Source organism: Mustela nivalis (genome assembly GCF_964662115.1).
Source record: "Mustela nivalis genome assembly, chromosome: 7".
Lineage (NCBI taxonomy): Eukaryota > Metazoa > Chordata > Mammalia > Carnivora > Mustelidae > Mustela > Mustela nivalis.
In genome coordinates this window covers 102028841-102047984 of record NC_139026.1, presented here as the reverse complement: position 1 = coordinate 102047984, position 19144 = coordinate 102028841, and the positions used below count along the sequence as shown (strand labels likewise).

General features: G+C 38.8%; 1 protein-coding gene across 2 annotated transcripts in view; it reads left to right on the top strand.

The window, feature by feature from the left end:
* The window catches only part of SRGAP1 (SLIT-ROBO Rho GTPase activating protein 1), a 269866-nt gene that overhangs the window by 877 nt on the left and 249845 nt on the right, over positions 1–19144 (top strand). The window lies entirely within an intron of this gene.

Below are 19144 nucleotides of genomic sequence, written 5' to 3'. Positions count from 1 at the left end.
GAGGGACAGCCAGAGTCTCTGGTCGAGCCACCCCAGGGTTCGTACAAGCCAGTTCTCTTCCCAGTCCCAGTCCCAGTCTCGTCAAGCCCACAGGGAGCTGGAAACCAGGTGGCTTTTCCCGGCTGCCAGAGCGCACCTCCACCAGAGAGAGAACTGGCTTTAACTCAGCCACCTTCAGCCGGGCAGCCGGGCAACTTACAGGGGAGGCAGGCAGCAGCAGTGGTTCCTGCCCAGTTCTCCTCTTCCTCCTCCTTATGATTCTTTTTAACTGATATCTTTGTCACCACACACACACACACACATACACTTAATATTTTAAGCAGCCGTCTTTCTGAAGTCTGGACTCCAAGTGGTCTAGAGCTTCATCGACTGCCGATGATATTAGACATTTACACTATTCACCATTTATCAGGGTGAGTCCGCCCTTTATAAAACAGCTCCCTGAAAGCCTGGCAGTTAAACCAAGCAGGGACTGGTGGAATCTGACTCCTCCTTTATAATGGGCCAGAATTCAGTGCCATCTTTCACCCTCACATGGGAATATCGCTTTATCGTTTGCGGAAAGCTACTTCCATGTAAACTGGTTTGAATATTTAAGTAATAGTTTCAGTCCATTTACATTGTCAAGTCATGAAGGAACCTAATTAATGTTGATTAAACATTTTTCCCTAATGTGCCCTGTGGTTTAAAAAATATGTTTTCTCTCTAGTACAAGTATTTTGTAGTACTGTCAAAGTGGTTGTGTTTTTGTGGGATTTTTTTGGTTTTGTTTTTCCTCTTCTGTGGTCTCTCCTGGGTGGTTTACCCTATTGAGACAATGGATGGAGTGTTGAGATTGCTGTTCTTTGGAATATTCAATGCAAAGTTCATAACAATTGCTGTGTGGACACCTGTGTTTTTTCAGATACAGTTTTATAAGAGGGCTGCTGAGGGAGGCATTCCTTACTTGCCTTGGGAAAGGCAGGAGCAGCCTCAGTGCTCTTTTGTGTGGTCAAGTTGTGAAAACGCCTGGAGTCCTGTGAGAGGACCTGGAGGGGGACCCTCCATCACCCGAGGGTGAATTTGGACCAACTCATCATGGCCACAGATGTAATGTACAAGCCTGGGGACTCATGTTTCTTTAGGCTAACCCTGATAATGGATTTGAGCTCAGCGTTGTTCAAGAAATGATTTATAACTGCTTGTAATTAATATAATTTATACTTATAGGAACTGGTTATATTGATATGAAAGTTATATTAGCTGAGAAGTAATTATTTCCTTAGTGACAGGCAAACTTTTTAAGAAGCAGAATCTTTCTTAATGAGTGCAACACAGCCTGAAACCTTTCATTCTAAGTGGGACTCCTAGTCACCATTCCTTGTGCAGGTTTTCCACATGGCTCTTTGTGGTAGATCTTTGAGGGATGGCAGTCTGGCTTTCTTGCTGCCTGAAGTGATGACTGGCAGAATGCCCTTTTAAGTATTGGCTTCATTATTTCTGCTCCAAAGTCATTTGTTCATGATCAGGTCCTTATATGAAAAATAGTCTCATGATTAATTTCTTTCAGAGAGTGAATTCTATTGTTATATGACTACTGATATGCTTGAGATAAAAGGCCCTCTATGTTAAAAAGAAATCAATAAAATGGGATGTATTGCAACGTTTAAAATGTGTCAATCAAATCCAATCCAAGAAAAAAATTATGAACATGGTGAGGATTATTTTTGGAACAAATTCTGTCCCATAGAAAGTGATCTTCTCTGTTCTCTTCAACCTTCCTCATTCACACATACCCCAGTCTTCAGGCTGTTTTCTGACTCTTTCCTAACCTGACCTGCTCTTCTCATCAGGACCTGTATCCAGACTTTATCTATTTCCACCTATTCTGTTTCAAATCCAGGTCATTATATCCATATGCAATTACGGGAATAGGGTAATACAAGGGAGTCGGGTCATGCACACCTCTTCAGTGGCCCCAATTCACCTGTACTTCTGAGCAAAATCAAGAAACGAGTGGGAGAAAAATGACAGTGACCTAGTGCATGAGGCCAAGCCATTCCGCACAGTGGGAGTAGGTTCCTTTGTAAGGATGAGAAATGCAGCACTCTGGTTTTCTGTTTTATTTGCTGAGTCCCTCTGCAAGGGTGAGCCCTTTACCCTAGCAGAGTGCTAGTCCACTGTTTAAAGGTATGTGGTTTTGGAACAACCACCTCTTTTAATTCCAGCCAACTATTTCATCTGTTGATAAACAAAAGAAATGTGGTCTATTCAATTGCTAAAGGAAAACTTGGCTGGGCTGGACTCAGAAGAGAAGACATAGATCTGTTCCCAGTGAATAAAGCCACATGTGTTGGAGTCTCTAGGTGACTTTGGTGTATGGGTGATTTCAAGAGTCATTTTTGATTATGTGTACTTTTTTTTTTTAACCTTCTGACTTAGAACTTTATACTCTGGAGTATTGTTCTTTCTTTTTCTCTCCCATTTCCCTGATACCAGTTGTATGAATCTCGGAATTTTTGAGATAATGGTTTTATCTAAAGAAATGACTCCAGGTGTGAGATTTTGGCACTGTGGCTGCCTGTACATGTTTTGGGAACAAACTTCATGGAGCTATTCTCAACTGTGAAAAGAGACATCATAGGTGACAATGTGTAATTTTTATGTGTGAAACTATAGGTACATCTAGTTAGATACATCACGTTGAGTAAGTCACATAGCTTCTCTCTGGCTTTTGGTTTTCTTATAAGATGAAGAGTTTGGATTCTCGGTTCTAATGATCTTTGAGTCTGATTGAAGATGTTATGTCCATTCATATTAATAACTTAGTAAAATTTTCAGGTTTTTTGCATTTTCTTTCAGCTACCCTGTTATGGGGGAAATTATTTTTGGTTTCACTTTTTTTTTTTAATAATGAATTTGCAAACACTGTTTATTATTTGAGTTCTCAGAAAATTAAAATGTAATGCAATAGGGAATAGAGAAAAATAACAAAACCATGTTCAGAAAACTATAGAGCCCAATTATAAGAGGGGATAGAATTATGAATTCTACAAGTTGTCAAGGAATAGATGTGTTTAAATCAGAGACAGAAGGATCTCAAGCAGTAATTTAAAAGGAGTGTGCCAGCTAGGAGAAGAAAGACTATTGCATGCATTGTGTTAGTCAACCTCCCAAAGATTTAGAATCCAGAGAAGTCAATTTCTTGTTTGTGGGGGCTCTTAAGAAGACAGCTTGTCTGGAAAAGTATATGAAACACAAATCAGTTGACTCTGTTGCTTGTTAGCATCTCTGGCAAAAAGCTTAGTAGGGGAATGGTAACAACTGGCTAACAGAAGGTTTGGAGATTTTCTGGATTTTAGTATTCTATGCAATTTTCGAATTCTGCAGCTATAGTATTGTGGCACACATATAAAAAATACTGCTTCCCATATGGGAACTGAAAGAATCAGGAGACACATTTTGTGAAGTGGAACTCATGGACCTAGAGGTTGTGTTTGCTTTTAATAATGCATGTTGCTAGTTGCTAGGATTTGACAGCTATCATTTGCAATATTTTTTGAGGGATAATCTCCTACTCCTCTATATGCCATATGTACAGGAAGTGCCAAGAAAATCTGTTGTTCTTCAGCCACTCTGCTGCCTGAACTACGAATAGTACATTTTGGTAGCAGATGGATCATGAGGAAATACCAATTCAGTTTGATAGGTCCCTATGTCATACAGTAGGTTTCAATAGGAAGGAGCACTGCTGTCACTAATATAGAACCTGTGTCTCCATCTGATGTTCTTTCATCTGAACTGTAATAGAAAACAGCAACAAACTTAAATTATGAATTAAAACTTTATAGCTGGGAGGGACTTTAGACATTTCCTGTCTAAACATCATCTTAGACATCATCCTTACATGATGCAAGGAAGCATAATGATAGAGTTACACAATTAAGTGTAACCTACCTGGGGCTAGAACCCAGGTTTGTTTTCAGGAACAATGATTTACTTTTAGATTCCTCACAAAGTAGAGCAGGAGATAGAGCACTTCACTGTTTAGATTTCTTTTCTCTTCTTTTTTAAGATTTTATTTATTTGAGAGAGAGAGAGTGAGCGTGCACATGAGCAATGGGGAGAAGCAGACTTTGCGCTAAGCAGGAGCCTCACATGGGGCTCGATCTGAGGACCCTGAGATCATGACCTGAGCTGAAGGCAGATGCTTAACTGACTGAGCCACCCCGGGGCCCCTTGCTGTTTAGACTTTACAGTCACTGAGGGCACTGTAGTTGGACCTAGAAGAGAACAGCAACTCCTCTGCTCTGTTAACAGGAGGAGTTATTTAAATTGGTAAGTGTAACTAAGTGTCCCCACCAACCCCCCAAGATCATTACAAGAAACCACAATGTGCAGGTAGTGGCTTCACAGGCTTGCCTTAGGATCAAGAAAAAAAAATATGGTGACCATGTACAAATATAACTTGCTTGAAATTTTGGTCAAGCTAATTGGAGCTACTTCAGTAGCCCTTTTATGTGGCCCAGAAACCCTGGTTGGTTTCATGAACTTCAAAATACATTACAGAACAGTTTGGGAGAAATTTTGGGGCTGAATGCATCCTTCTGAACTCCGGTGAAGGCTGGCAGTACAGGATGACCAACCTCAACTTCCACAGTCTGTGTTGCTTCCCTTACTCTTGCGAATCATTGACCAACTTAGGAGTCACTCATGTTCAGCTCTGGTTCTGGTTTGAGAGAGCTTGCTTTGTTGTGTGGCCAGACCCTTTTCTTACTTTAATCATGCGACTCCTTTTCCTTCAATTTAGACAATTAAGAATTAAGGTAAAGAAAAGGGGATAAGGTGTATGTGTCATCACTCTATTTTTGGTTTAATTTTTTTTGAAGGTAGAAAGTGGGATGAGGAGTACTTATTTGAAGACATTTTTCATTATTTAAAAGTATTTTTATCTGTTGGTCCTGACTTACTGTCTAGTGTTTTGATTACATATATATGTATTCCTGCTGATATTTCAAGATGGGAGGAAATAGAACATATTGTTTAAGAGCAGAGATTTTGGTGTTAACCACCCAGCCCCGCCAGTGATCACGTTTGTCATCTTTGAGAGTCCGTTTCTTCATCTGTAAAATGGGGATGATAATAGTACTTCCTTTCTTGCCTTTGTAAGGTTTCAGTGAGGTGATTTGTGGAAAGCTTTATTACAGGCTTGGTACATAATAAGTAGTAAAAATCTGTCCTTGTTATCTGTGTAATTTTAGTTTTCTTCACATTTCAACTGCTTCTTGTTACATTTTGACTTAGATAAGCTTTTCAAAATTCAAATACATGATCACTGGTCTGCTACCTGACTAGATCCCAAAGTGAGTGAATATTTAATCATCCTGATAAAGTCCCATGTACTTTTGGAATGGAGTGGAGCGAGTTTCGTGGTAGAAATACAAAGGGAAATGTGATAAGCAAACCAGGGAGATTCCCAGCTCCTTATAACTCGATTTTATATTGTCATTATTTTTTATCCAAGTACAGGTAACAGAGCCTAAAAGTGTGCTATTTCCTGGGCCTGGGCTGTCATGTGTTTACTTACAACTTTTGCTTTGAATTTTCTTTATCTTTGTTCAGTGATGCTGTATGGAAAATGAAAACTGTAATCCAGTCTGTGCATTTTATTTACCTGTGGTAGAAAGCATTCTAAAGACATCAAATCAAGTCACTGATTTAATTTTATGGTCTTGAGAAAAATATATGTATTTTTAAATCAATATGGATATGAAGAATTCATTTATAACTGTGCATTTTCTTCTGTGTCATGATTTTTCCTCCAGCTTTATTGACATAAAACAAAAAGTACTTTTTAAAAAAAGATTATTTATTTATTTATTTTAGGGATTACTGGTGTGCTCAAGATGGGGAGGCAAAGAAGGGAGGAGAGAGAGAGAAAGAATTCCAAGCAGGCTCCAAACCCATAGTGTGGAACCCACACAGGGCTTGACCCCATAACCTTGAGATCACGACCCCAGCTGAAACCAAGAGCTGGATGCCCAACTGACTGAGCTATCTAGGTGTCCTGAAAGTACTTTGATAACAAAATGTATCGTTTATGTATCTTTCATACCTTTTAGTACAGAGCTTTATTAAACATTTATTGAATGAGTAGAGCAATCATTTGGATTGTCATCCATTTGTAGTATAAGTTAATGTGGTTCTCATTCAGAATTATGTAGGGTATCCAGTAAAATATTAAATATTATTATTAAATATTAAATATTTTATTATTAAATAAATTAATATTATTATTATTAAAATATTAAAATACTGTGGTTTTGGACCACAAAATTAAATTGAATTGAAATAGTGTGTAACTTCTTTAGAATGTCATAAAGTTAAAACCAGTCTAAATGTCCCACAGTGGGGAATGGTTAACTGAATGCCATTGGGGGTGGTTAGCTAACTTGTATACATGGAATGTAATGCAGTCATTACCAGTAGTTTTTGAAGAATGTTTTGGCATGGAGAAATATTTTATAATAAGGATGATGAAATAATAATTAAAAACAATCACAGCAGCACCTAACAGTTAATGAGTGTCCGTGCTGTGCCGGTCACTGCTATGACTGCGTCACATAGCAGATCAAGCTTTACGTGTACACTGCAGACTGTCATGCATGGTGGGATGAATTTCTGGGTAGTTTTCCTTCTTGGTATATGCTGTACTTACTGTGTTTTTGGACCACAGGATACCTTGTTCAGTTTCCTGGTTTGATGCGGGAATCTCACAAGAATGTAAAAATAGAGATTCCTCCTTTTTTCTTTCCTTGCCTTTCCCCCTGTTTTCCCCTTTATTTCTCCCCCTTTCTTTGCTTTTTCTCTCATACAACATTCTGGTTTTTGGGTTTTTTGTTTGTTTGTTTGTTTTGTTGAAAGATTTATTTATTTGCCAGAGAGAGAGAGTACACACAAGCAGGCAGAGAGGCAGGCAGAGATAGCGAGAGAAGCAGACTCCCTGCTGAGCAAGGATCCCGATGCGGGACTCGATCCCAGAACTCAGGGATCATGACCTTAGCCGAAGGCAGCAGCTTAACCAACTGAGCCACCCACGTGTCCCTCATACAACATTCTGAAGGTATGCAGTCTGGGCCACCAGAATTATTTGCCTGGTTAAGTTATTTGAGTCTTCTCCATATTTTTTTTTAAAGATTTTATTTATTTATTTGACAAAGAGAGATCACAAGTAGGCAGAGAGGCAGGCAGAGAGAGAGAGAGGAGGAAGCAGGCTCCCTGCTGAGCAGAGAGCCCGATGCGGGACTCGATCCCATGACCTGAGCCGAAGGCAGCGGCTTAACCCACTGAGCCACCCAGGCGCCCGAGTCTTCACCATATTGTTGCTCTTCCATCACCTAGAGAACTGCCTGATTAAAAATGGGTTTTAAGTATATTTATGTGCTGGCTTGTGGGAAGGAAAATGAGTTGTGAGGTGCACCTGCGTCAGTGTTTTAAAATCCAGGCCAGACCTATACCAGACAATTTTCATTCATTTAAGTGGTCGGAGTTTAGTCACAGGGCCACATCTGCTGCAAGGGAGTCTGGCAAACATACTCTACCTAGACAGTCTGGTTTCCTGCTACAACTCTATGACCATAGCAGGAGAGGAATATTTTGGTGGACAACTGGCAGTTAGCATGAAGACGGGTTTCTTTGGAGAGTCCATCTATTGGGGTGAAATTGTATTTTGTTTTCATTTGTATATCTTTGATTGCTAATAAGATAGAGCATCTTTTCACAGGTTTACTGGCCATGTGTTTTTGCCACTAAAATACGTTCTCATCTCTTCACCCATTCATCCTTTAGTTTATATTACTGATTTGTGAGTTTTCTTTTTAGTGTGTTCTCGCTGTTACTCTTGTCAGTTACATCTTTTGCAAATATATTTTCCCTGTTTGTAGCTTGTACTTTCACAATTATAAAAGCTATCTCTTGATAAACAGAGGTTGTTTAATTTTTTCAGATGTATCAATTATTAACTCATGTTTGGCATTTCTTTCCCTACTCTGAGGTCAGAAAAATATCTGTCTATATCTTTTTGTAAATGTTTGAAAAATTTGCTCTTCACATATAAGGTCCCAATTCATCTGACGTACATTTTTCACACTGCGAGCTACAGATGTATCTTTAGTTCTTTTCATGTGGATGACCAATTTTTTTTTTAGCTCCATTTGCTAAATAGTTCCTTATTTTATTTTATTTTTTTAAAATAAGCTGTAGGCCCAAAGTGGGGCTTGAACTCATGGCTCTGAGATCAAGTGTGTGCTCTCCTGACTGAGCCAGCCAGGTGCCTCTCAGTCCCTTCTTTTAAAAAGTGACCGACCAGCTCTTTCTGTCTTGATCGCAGTTTCATATGTGCATGAGTTTATCTCTGGATGCTGTTGGGTTTCATTGGTTAATTTGTAGGTTCTTGCACCAGTATTACATTCTTTTAATTACTATAGCTTTATAATGAATCTTTAAATGTAGGAAACCAAATCCTCCTTCTTTATTTTTCCAGAATTACCTTACTGATCTTGGTCTTTTCTTTTCCAAAAACATTTTAAAGATTTATTTATTTATTCTAGAGAGTGAGAGAGAGTGAGTATATGTACAAAAGAAGGGGCAGAGGGAGAGGGAGAGGATCCTCTAGCAGACTCCCTGCTGAGCATGGCACCTGACGCAGGGCTCAGTCCCAGGACCTAGAGATCATGACCTGAGCTGAAGGCAGGAGTCAGACACTGAACATACTAGACTGAGCCACCCAGGTGTCCCTCCAAATACATTTTAGAATTAGTTTTTCCTTCCCTGGGAAACCCTTTGGCATTTTGATTGAAACTATGTGACATAAATCAGCTAGAAGAGAGCTAATGTCTATATAATATTAATTCTTCCTACCCACGAATATGAATATTTCTCCATTTACTTGGTTCTTTTTAAAATATCCTACTGAAGGGGTGCCTGGGTGGCTCAATTGGTTAAGTGTCCGACTTCAGCTCAGGTTGTGTTCCCATGATCCTGGGATCGAGCCCCATGTCAGTGTTGCTGCTCAGTGGAGTGCCTGATTCTCCCTCTCTCTCTTTCTCTGCCCCTCCTCCCTTCTTGTGCTCACACTCTCTCTCTCAAATAAAATCTTTAAAATAAATAAATAAAATATCTTACCGTAGGGGCACCTTGGTGGCTCAGTTGGTTAAGTGTCCAACTCAGGTCATGGTCTCAGGGTTGTGAGATGGAGCCTGACATTGGGCTCCATGCTCTCCATGGAGTCTGCTTCAAATTCTCTCTTCCTTTTACTCTGCCCCTCCCCCACTTGCATGCTTTCTCTAAAATACATAAAATCTTTGAAATAAAATATCTTACTGTAACATTTTACATTTTCTGTGTTTTTGTTATATTTATTTCATGATATATTATAATTCTTGTTAATGTTCATGAGATCTCTTCTAAAATTATGTCCTAATTGTTTTCAGTTATACAGAAATGCAATTTACTTTAGCATATTAGTGTTGTATCCAGCCACTTTGTTGGTTGGTCTATTATTATGTCTAGTTATTCTTTTTTTTTTTTTTTTTTGTAAAAAAATTACCTGCAAATCAAGACAATTTTATTTCCCCCTTGCCAGATTTTAAGGCTTTAATTTATTCTTCTTGTATTTTTGCCCTAGGCAAAATATTGAATACAAAGTTCATAAAAGTGGTGACTTTGGCATTCTTCCTTTTTCTAGATGTAAAGGAATGGTTTTAAGCTCCTCCTCTCTTAGAGGATGATGATCGTTTTCAGTTTATTACATACACCCTTCATCAAGTTAAGTAAAATCTCTTGTATTTCTTGTCTACTTAAGGTTTTAATGATTAATAGGTGATTAAATGTTATCTCTTTTTGTATCTATTAATAATATTTTCTTTAATGTGTTAATGTGTTGAGTAATGTTTAAGGGTTTCCTAATATTAAACCTTCTCTGCATTCCAGAAGTAAACCTGTATTGGTGTGCCTGGGTGGCTCATTCAGTTGAGCATCCTGAATTTCAGCTCAGGCCTTGATCTCAGAGTTGAGTTCAAGCCCCATATTGGGCTCCACCCTGGGCTTGGAGCCCAATTTAAGAAGAAAACAAAACAAAGCCCACCTGTCCTCATCATTTTATTTTATGTACATAAAAATAGTTGGGGGGCACATGGGTGGTTCAGTCAGTTAAGCATCCAGCTCTTCCTCTCAGCTTAGGTCTTAATCTCAGGGTTGTGAGTTCAAGTCCCATGTGGAGCCCACTTAAAAAAATAAATAAAACATAAAAATTTTAGAAAAGATAAAAACAGTTGGATACAGTTTGCCAATAATTAGGGGGTTTTGCCTCTCATTCCTTGAATGAAACAAGCCTATGGTTTTCCTTTCTGGTAATGTGTTAGAGAGTATTTCTTCTTTTCCAACTTTGTGGAAATTTGACATTTTGGAATATTCCTTTTCTTGAAAGTTTGATAGAACTATTTGGGTCTAGATACTTACTTTGTGTGAAGAACTTTTTAGCTCATCAGCAGTTAGTCATTTCCTTTATTAGTTACAGGATTACTTATTCTTTCTATTTCTTCTGGCATCAGGAGAACTTTTAAAATTCATCAGCAGTTAGTCATTTTCTTTACTAGTTATAGAATTATTTATTCTATTTCTTCTGGTCAGAAGAACTTTTTAACTCATCAGCAGTTAGTAATTTTCTTTATTAGTTATAGGATTATTCTTTCTATTTCTTCTGGCATCAGTTAAGTTATATTTTTCCAGAAATTTGTCCATTTTATGTTTCCAATATATTGATGTGTTAATGGTAGTATTCTCTTATTTTTTTAAAAGTGGCTGATCTGTATTATTGAAATTTTTTTTGCTTTAACTTTTTCTAGCTGAATCTTTTTTTTTTTTAAGATTTTATTTTTATTTATTTATCAGAGAAAGAGAGAGAGAGTGCACAGGCAGGCAGAGTGGCAGGCAAAGACAGAGGGAGAGGCAGTCTTCCTGCTGAGCAAGGAGCCTGATGTGGGACTCAATCCCAGGATGCTGGGATCATGACCCGAGCTGAAGGCAGCTGCTTAACCGACTGAGCCACCCAGGTGTCCCTCTTGCTGAATCTTAAAAGAGATTGTTTTTGCTAGTTTTTCTTTTTATGTTATTGATTATCACTTTTATCTTTACTACCACCTTTCTGATTTTCTTTGGGTTTTTTTCTTACGTTGGGTGCATTATCCTTTTTTGGTACTATTAACATTTAAGACAATATATTTCTTTTCTAATATAATTGTTATTTCTAATATAAGTATTATTCCTAACAAATATTTCTTTTCTTTGTTCCTAATATATATTTATGATAATTCTCCTTGAAGTATCACCTGTGCTACATCTTACAAGATTTGACAGCAGAGTTCATTAGAATTAAGTTCTAAGCATTTTTAATTTCTCAAAATGGTTTCTTCTTTGACCCATGAGGCATATAGGAATATGCTTCTGCTTCTAAATTAAAACAAAAAAGTAGAGATAATTAATTTATCTTTTAAAAAAATATATTGTGATCTGAGAGTAATAGTGTTTGAAATTAGTTGGGGATTTTTTCCTCTTTTACTGTTCTCTGGAGGATTTCATGTAATATTGGAATTATCTGACTCTTAAAATGTTTAGTAGGACTCATCAGTAAAGTTATCTAGGTCTAGCGCTTTCATCAAGAAAAAACATTTGTCATTGCTTCCACATTTAAACATTTTCTGATTTACTAGCTTAACATCATTTATGATATTCTCATATCTTTTTAATCTTTGCATCATCTGCAGTTATGCCACTTCTCTGTTAATAACAACTGTCTGGGGGCGCCTGGGTGGCTCAGTGGGTTAAGCCGCTGCCTTTGGCTCAGGTCATGATCTCAGAGTCCTGGGATCGAGTCCCGCATCGGGCTCTCTGCTCAGCGGAGAGCCTGCTTCCCTCTCTCTCTCTGCCTGCCTCTCCATCTACTTGTGATTTCTCTCTGTCAAATAAATAAATAAAATCTTTAAAAAAAAAAAAAATAACAACTGTCTGCCTTTCCTCCTTTTTTCCTTGATTGACTTTGCTAGAAGTATGATTATTTTATTAGTTTTAATTTTTTGGTTGTTTTATTTTTTTATTTTTATTCTATTTTTTTTTACAGACAGAGATCACAAGCAGGCAGAGAGGCAGACAGAGAGAGGGAGGGGGAAGCAGACTCCCCACAGAGCAGAGAGCCCGACTCAGGGCTCGATCCCACGACCCTGAAACCATGACCTGAGCTGAAGGCAGAGGCCCAACCCACTGAGCCACCCAAGCGCCCCTTTTTAGTTTTTAAAAAAACAAGTTTTTTGCTTCTTTGATTTACTACATTGTGTATTCTCTATTTCACTAGTTTATTCTCTTTTACTTGTTCTGTGAGCATTATTTTGCCAGTTCTTTTAAGTTCTTATTTTCCAAGTGTTTTTTTTTAATTTTTAATTTTTTATAAACATATATTTTTATCCCCAGGGGTACAGGTCTGTGAATCGCCATGTTTACACACTTCACAGCACTCACCATAGCACATACCCTCCTCAATGTCCATAACCCCACCCCCCTTCTCTCAACCCCCCTCCCTCCAGCAACCCTCAGTTTATTTTGTGAGATTAAGAGTCACTTATGGCTTGTCTCCCTCCCAATCCCATCTTGTTTCATTGATTCTTCTCCTACCCACTTAAGCCCCCATGTTGCATCACCACTTCCTCATATTAGGGAGATCATATGAGAGTTATCTTTCTCTGCTTGACTTATTTCGCTAAGCATGATACGCTCTAGTTCCATCCATGTTGTCGCAAATGGCAAGATTTCATTTCTTTTGATGGCTGCATAGTATTCCATTGTGTATATATACCACATCTTCTTGATCCATTCATCTGTTGATGGACATCTAGGTTCTTTCCATAGTTTGGCTATTGTGGACATTGCTGCTATAAACATTCGGGTGCACGTGCCCCTTTGGATCACTACGTTTGTATCTTTAGGGTAAGTACCCAGTAGTGCAATTGCTGGGCCATAGGGCAGTTCTATTTTCAACATTTTGAGGAACCTCCATGCTGTTTTCCAGAGTGGTTGCACCAGCTTGCATTCCCACCAACAGTGTAGGAGGGTTCCCCTTTCTCCGCATCCTCACCAGCATCTGTCATTTCCTGACTTGTTGATTTTAGCCATTTTCCAAGTTTTTATTTTTCTTCCTTTCTAATGGAAGTTTGTAAGCAAATAAAATTTCCTCTAAGCACTGCTGTACCTGCATTCTACAAAGTCTTATATGTAGTGTTTTTGTTATCTTTCAATTCTGTGCATTTTTAAATTTCCATTATAATTTTTGCCCATAACTCATAATCTTTTTAAAAATGTGTTTAAATTTTCCCAGATATAAAAAATGTATTTACATTTTTCCAGATATTCTAGCCAGGGTGGCTCAGTGGGTTAAAGCCTCTGCCTTCCGCTCGGGTCATGATCCCAGGGTTCTGGGATCTAGCCCCACATTGGGCTGGCTGTCTGCTCAGCAGGGAACCTGCTTCCTCTCTTTCTCTGCCTGCCTCTTTGCGTACTTGTGATCTCTATCTGTCAAATAGAATCTTTTAAAAAATGAAAAATAAAAATTAAAGTTTTCCAGATATACAGTTATTTCAGTTATTTCATTATTAATTACTAACATGATTGCATTGATTTTCTTTGGTGTAAATCTTGTATACTACTGAAGATTATAAGCCACATCCTCTCCTGGCCCTTTCTGTTTCCTTCCCCTGCTTTATATCTCTCCATAGCACTTATTATCATTGATCTATTTTACACTGACTTTATCTTGTCTGGGGGGCTTTTAAAATTCCTTTCTTATATGAAAGCTGGTAATCTGATTAAATCATATTTTAAAAACACTCTATCCTGCATTTTAGTTTCAACCAAAAGCGTCATGCTGGGGTATCTATCTGACTTTAATATACTTTAGGAAATAGAGGTCTAATATTCTTTTCTGAAGCTATCAATATATTATAATTTTTATTAATGAGATTTAATTGAGATATATTAGTTCCATGTATATAACATAACATAACACATAACACATTATGTATAACACAACATAACACATAACACATTATGTGTATAATATAATTGTGTAAACATTACAAAATAACCACCATTCTGAGTGTAATTAACATCCATTACCACACATAAAATTTTTTTTCTTGTCATAAGAACTTTCTTTTTAAAGTCAATTCTGTCCCTGACATGGGGCTCAAACTCACAACCCCGAGATTCAAAGTTGCATTCTCTTCCAACTGAGCTGGCCAGGTGCCCTGTGATGAGAACTTTTAATATCTCTTAAGACCCTTTCAGACAATTATTTAAAATTTTTCCAGTATCGATTTCTATTTTAGCACAACGCTATAGAATATATAGTTCAAATTACTGTGAAAAGAACTAGTCTTGTGTTTTTTCCTATAGAGTGTTATAGGATCTGGTTCTTACCACCCAGAATAATGTTTATAATCCTGGATCAATACACTGAGGATATACATACAAGAGAGCAAATAATATTATACTAAGTGTTTTACATTCTTCACATACAGGTTTGCATCTGCACCTGGAAAACTCCAGCATATATGGCTTCTAGGGATGGAAATGTGTAGTGAGGACTCCAGTAACAGGCAGAACATGAAGACATCCACATTTTAACAAGAATCAGAGCTGGTGTTGGGAAACTTCTGGGGTCTTACTGTTACTGCTAGTCATCCAGATTCTGCTCTTTCATTCCTGCAGTTTGCAGGTGACAGTGTCTCTTTTCTTGAGGAAGGACTTCTACCATTTTATCCATTGGAGTTCTCCTCCAAAGCTGGCTGCAGAGACGTTTAATAATTCAGCACACCCTGGAAGAGGTAGAACCCTCCAGCCTTCTCGGCATCATAGCAAATAGACGAGCCGGCATCACAGGAGTGTTTAGAAAGATTCCAGCAATAACTCTCAAAATGCTGAGTGTTCTGTTATTAACTCCTTTCTCAGTGGGTCTGTGGAAGACCTCTGGACTTCTGCCCTTTGCCTCTATTATTTTGAAGGCATGGCTTACAAAAACAGCTCCCTCCCTCAGACCTCCAGCACTTAAGATAGAACAATAGGTGTCTGCTTATCTTACTTAAGTCAGACAATTTTCACTTCTGAGGAAGTCCAGATTTTAGTCTGGCTGTGAAATTATCAAGTTTGAAAAGTGGAATCATGCCTCCGAACATTTGCCAAGGAGAGCAAGTAGGAAGATGTCAGCCTGCTGGTCTCGTTTGACAGAGGTCTTGGCCTAGTGGCCTTTTTTGATGTCTGGTCAGTGTAGTTCGCAAAAGTTCTCCTGTGGGAATCAGTGTATTTTCCTTGTGCCTCGTACTGACCATCTACAGATTGAGCACAGTCTAGGCAAATTATAATCTCCAAGCATCAGGAGACAGCCTGGAATTCAAAGCCAGAGGTGTGACCGTTGTAGGCCTGAGTGCTGCCTGCTGCCGGTCCTTGGAGGAAGGAAGGTGAGGAGAGGATGGTCCCAGGAAGGTGAGGGGAGGAAGGTCAGAAAGAGCCACCTGTTTCAGAAGGTGAGGTTGAGCTACGCTCCAGAAAGTGGAGGAATGTTCTCTGGAGGACTTTGAGCTTGAGTGATGTGCTCTTATTTCTTTTTTGTGCCCAGTCACTTCTTTTTCGCTTCATCATTGCAGATGACTGAGGCATGCTTTACTGATACTGTGGTACAGAAAGCTGGCAAGTTTTGAACCCTTAGAAAAGGGAACTTGTTAGATTTTGTGACCCTCAGAAAAGAGAGTTTTCTGGTTACAGTGCTACAAAAAGAGAAAGAGCTGATGAGTGCCTTTCCAAATGGCCATTCTGTTTTTAAGTTGAACTTCTATTGCATTGTGTTCACAGTGTTTACGGGGATTCTCACATGTGTCACCGAAAGTTTATGTTTGAAAGATCGCCAGATGGTTTTTTCTAGAGTTTAGGGTTTTAACTGTACCCATTTTCCTGCATTCTCCAAATACCAAACATACAAATAGAGATCTCTCATTTGAAACTGGGACAGTTCCTTCCTGCAGTTAATATTGTAGTCTCTTTTCTTTTTTGAAGTATTTCTTAGAGAGAGCAGGGGTTGGGGGGCAGGGAGGGGCAGAGGGAGAGAAAGAATCCCAAGCAGACTCCTCTGGAGCAAGGAGCCTGACATGGGACTCAATCTCAGGACCCTGAGATCATGACCTGTGCCGAAAAAGAGTTGGATGCTAAACCCACTGAGCCAGGCACGTGCCCCTGTAGTCTCTTTTTTGCCAGGCACTGCAGTTGCCCAGTGGTCTTGGAATTAAATTGTGAACTAATGTACAGAAAGCTCTCTGCACTCTCTGAAATATGACCAAAGTAATTTCGATTGCCTTTGTGGTCAGTGGAGGTTTCTGACATTTCTCATACTATCACGTCCCATTTTCAGATCCCACATAATACTCTGAACTGCACATGCTCACATAGATCCATATGTTTATATGTTTTGTAGAGCATAGGACTTTAGAGTAGAGTTTGTGGCCTTGGGAATCAGACTGCTGGGGTCTGAATCCTGGCCCCGCTGCTCCCCAGGTATTTAATTGTAGGTCAGTTACTTACTCCCATGCTGCCCTTGCCTGTAACATGGAGATAATAATGGTGATTGGAGGGGTGCTGGTGAGGAGGGCAGTGAAAGAGTTCAGCCAAGACAGAACACAGGAGGTAGACGTCTATCGGATGCACTGCAAGGGAGCAGCTGGCAGGACAGCAGAGGAGACACTGTCTGCTACCAGGCAATGGTGAGGGGCCGCAGGGCTAGGGTATATTGAGAGCATATGTGAACGTATGGAATTTTTCCTTTTTTGGTAATCTTAGGAGTTCTGCCTGGTTATAAGTACCTTATTGGTCCATTTGGGCCTATGACTATTCCAAGGTGAGGGAGGGCCACACAGCATACCTCTTTGTATATTTAGCTCCGTGATCTCTGTGGGACCTTTGGCTTTGCCCAGGTTTGCAGTGCTCAAGCCTGTTGCCTAAAAGTGGTCTCTACACTTAACCTCAAAGCACTGTTAAGATACGTAGAGTGTTGAACAAACTGGCACATAGTATGTGCTCAGATAATGTTAGTGTATCGCCACTTTATGAACTCTGGCTCGGGAAGCAATAGTAATAAACTTTGGGTTATGGAAGACTTTAGTAGCAGAAAGGAGACTAAGGAGACTAGAGGACTAAACGTAATATGGTGCCTTGTATGGGATCTGAAACAGGAAAAAGACATTAGGTAAAAACTCAGATCATCTGAATAAAGTACAAGCTTTAGTTAATTTTAAAAATACTAAGAGTAAGAAAATAAAACAATTGGTATTTTTAAAAATGCTACTTATATAACTTCTATGATTATAAAGAAGTTGTTGGCTAAAGTAAAGGACTGGTAAGGCAAAAAATGGAAATTCTCAAATGCTTTGGATACGTCCAATAGCATTATTTGTATTTACATTAATACAATAATTTGTATTTACATTAATAATATTTCTATATTAATCTCTCTATGTACCCATTTAACAAATGTGGTCATTTGCAGAATAGTCAATATCGCTCAGTGCTGTATCATTTACAGCAGGGCTGCTCAGAGTTGGTCCCTAGACTAGCGGGTGGGCAGCAGACTGTTACCGATCCACGGGGAGACAAGGTGCATCATGGTACTGCTTTCTTTATCCCAAAGCACTTGCTACAAATCAGTGTCGGTCAAACTAAGCTGTGCGTAGGGTGTGATGATTTAGGTTCTGGCACAAGCTCTTTATCGCACTATGGATGTGGAATGAGTAGTTCACCTTCATTAGCGTGGTGTTGGTCTGCACCATTCCATGGAAGTGTATTGAGATCTGTCTGATCCCTTTAACGGCTCTTACCATTACTTGTTCTTTGTTGATTTAGAGAACAAGGTTGTCCTTTAATGTAGGAGTGGTGGCCACTTACCAATGGCCATTGGTACTTTAAACTTCATTATTTTTCAGGGATTGAGCTTTCTTTAGAGAGGCACTAGGGTATAGAGGTTATTATCTTGGATAAATCCAATTCAAATGTGGTTCCTGTGGAGCCTCAATTTTCCAGTTTGTTAATGGGTGTGATGATTACATCTATTTTATAAGATCGTTGTGAGGAATAAATGAGTTTATACCTGTAAAGGATTTAGCACTGCTTTGGGCGAGTGATAGGGTTCAATAAAAGTGAGCTGTTGAATTAATAATTATTATCATATACTACTACCTGAAGCTATTGATTTATCTAGTGGCAGTTTTTTTCTTACATGATTTAAAACTCACGCATCTCAAGAGAAATGAATATATCTTAACAGACTTAAATCTTACAAAGAAAACACTAGCAATGTGAATTTTAATGGTTCTTTAGAAAAGCAATCTCCAGAAGCTATACTGGGCCCAGTCTTGAAAGAACTGTATTGGTAAACTTAGGACATCTAGCTACAAAGAAATACTTTGTTAGAATTCTTCACCTCATCATTGTTAGAGAACCCTGTGAGTTCTGTTTTCTCTGTGTGTGTGATTGTGGCTATCGTAGATTTCTCTGCCATTAACCTGCACTAGTTAGTTGCTCATTAAATGTTGCCAAGAATTAATCATCTGCCATGCAGATGAAGAGAATCAGAGTTATTCCAGCTGTTGTCAAAGGCCTGAACCTCTCCTTTGCTTCCAGCTTGGATATATCTGTAGAGTATGTTTATGGGTGTTTGTTTCTTTCCTTCCTTGGAGCTCGGCAGCACCCTTCCTAATGAACACCTGAGACAGACAGCCACTTACAGGTCTTTCATAACTCTGATTTCTCCTCTGCGTTAACCTACAGGTATTCATTATTCCATTGAACTTTTTGGTACCTGACTGTTTTGAGCTAAGACCTAGTCTCCCCTTGGGTCCACTCTTGTGCTTCTGATTTGGTGCAGAATGCCTGGTTATAATATCAGTGTCTCCTGCAGTCATCACTGTCGCTGCTTACAATACCAGCAGCTCACACTTATGAGGGGATTTCTTTTAAGGAAGGTTATATTAGTGTCGCCTTCCAGATGGGGAAAATGAAACTCAAAACTTAGAAACTTGCA